Source organism: Mandrillus leucophaeus, unplaced genomic scaffold (assembly GCF_000951045.1).
Source record: "Mandrillus leucophaeus isolate KB7577 unplaced genomic scaffold, Mleu.le_1.0 Scaffold359, whole genome shotgun sequence".
Lineage (NCBI taxonomy): Eukaryota > Metazoa > Chordata > Mammalia > Primates > Cercopithecidae > Mandrillus > Mandrillus leucophaeus.
The window spans coordinates 1,425,587-1,427,993 of NW_012103798.1; positions in this window are offsets into that span (position 1 = coordinate 1,425,587).

A 2,407-nucleotide genomic window follows, 5' to 3' on the forward strand; every position below is an offset into this window, starting at 1 on the left:
GATACCACTCCAGAGTAGATGGAGATGGGCACCTCATTACTGCCAACTGGGGCGGAAACCAGGCTCCCTGTGTGGTTTCCACTGACACTCACTGGGGATTGGGGAGGCTTTTCAGTGCGTATGAAGGAAATCACATTTTTTTAAATGTCAGTAGTTATCGTGATTTTTTTTTTTTTTGAGACAGAGTCTCACTATGTGGCGCAGGCTGGAGTACAGTGCTGCAATCTCGGCTCACTGCAACCTCCACCCAAGGGCTCAAGCAGTTCTCCTGCCTCAGCCTCCTGAGTAGCTGGGATTACAGGCATGAGCCACCACGCCCGGCTAATTTTTGTATTTTTAGTAGAGACGGGGTTTCACTATGCTGTCTAGGCTTGTCTCCAACTCTTGACCTCAGGTGATCCACCTGCCCCAGCCTCCCAAAGTGCTGGGATTACAATCTGATTTTATAGGATAAGGAAAAAAGAGGAGGGAAGAATAAATGCAAAAAGGAGGCTAGTATAGGTATGAATGAGACTGGTGGAATGGAATTACTGTTGATTGTATGTGTTAATCAAAAGCTGAATGTTAATTTTTTTCATGATGGTGGCATACACTTTGTCCTAAACTTGAATGTACTACTAGTTTCAACAAAGCTTCATAAAAATTAGTTTCAACAAAGCTTCATAAAAATTTTATGTGTTTCACAGACTTTAATAATTGATAAGCTAATAAAGATTTGCACATCCAGTTTATCATTTTTGTCTTGGTTATCAGAAAACTCTAAACTAAATAAAATGTGTAGCATTTATGTTAGTCTACAGTGTACATGATTCATGTTTTCCTTTTACATGCTGTTTAATTTCTATTTTAAACAGCTTTATTTTATACAAATCTTTTTTTTTTTAAGACGGAGTCTGGCTCTGTTGCCCAGGCTGGAGTGCAGTGGTGCGGTCTCAGCTCACTGCAAGCTCTGCCTCCCAGGTTCATGCCATTCTCCTGCCTCAGCCTCCCAAGTAGCTGGGACTACAGGCGCCCGCCACCACTCCCAGCTAATTTTTTGTATTTTTAGTAAAGATGGGGTTTCACTGTGTTAGCCAGGATGGTCTCAATCTCCTGACCTCTTGATCTGCCTGCCTCAGCCTCCCAAAGTGCTGGGATTATAGGCGTTAGCCACCACGTCCAGCCTGTACAAATCTTTTATATGAAACGCTCAACCTTTTTAGAACTAGCCAGGATATAGTAAATAAATAATGTGATACACATTCTTACATCTAGATTAACTGAACCTAAGTCCTACATTTAGGATATGTGAAAATCTCAGTAATTCAGAAAGGCTTTTTTACTTACTTGTCTTCTCTTCCCTGTTGCCGCTAGGTTAGATTATAATTAGAAGTTTCTGATTAGTCTCTGTGATTGCCCTTTCTGAACTATAGAATGTGTAGTAGAATGTATAATTCCTATAACTTTCTTTTAAAACTCTGAATATCTTTCATGAGGGTTGTCTATTTCTAAGCAAATGGTGTTTGTTAACTGGTGTTTGTTAACTATTAATAGAACGTTTGTATTTATATTGTAAAAGGATCATTAGTAGTAAGGGTCAGAGTTAAATTAGCAACTAATTTTAAGTGTATTTGGAGTGGCTCAGATATGTGAATCCACTTTTTCAACTATAGATTTTATCAAACCTAAATATAGGCCAAGTATTTGTGATGAAAATTTAGCATTCAAATTGAGATGTGGTATAAGTGTAAAATGCTCACCAAAATCAAAGACTTACTACAAGAAAAGGAATGTAAAATGTCTTATTAATACTTTTTATGTTGATTGCATGTTGAAATGTGAAAATTTTTGATATTTTTGATATATTCGATTAAGTATAATAGTAAAAAATTTAAAATAAGCAAATTGGTGACTAGTGGAATAGTTAAGTAATTTTATGAAAACAGCAAAAATCTCGATTTGCTTTATTTTTCTTTATTATTATTATTATTATTATTATTACTATTTGAGATGGAGTCCTACTTTGTCACCCAGGCTCTATTGCAGTGGCGTGATCTCGGCTCACTGTAACCTCAACATTCTGAGTTCAAGTGATTCTCCTGCCTCAGCTTCCCGAGTAGCTGGGACCACAGGCATATGCCATCACGTCTGGCCAATTTTTGTATTTTTAGTAGAGATAGGGTTTCACTGTGTTGGCCAGGCTGGTTTTGAACTCCTGATCTCAAGTGATCCACTCGCCTCGACCTCCCAAAGTGCTGGGATTACAGGCGTGAGCCACCACTCCCAGCTTTTTTTATTGTTTTTTTTTTTAAGCCCAAACCTCACCATCTTGGTTTCCTTTATAATCCTCCTAGGAATGGGGCTTTAAACAAGTAGCTTAGCAAGGTAGCAGAGCAAACTATCTTAAAATTGGAGATTTCGAGAGACA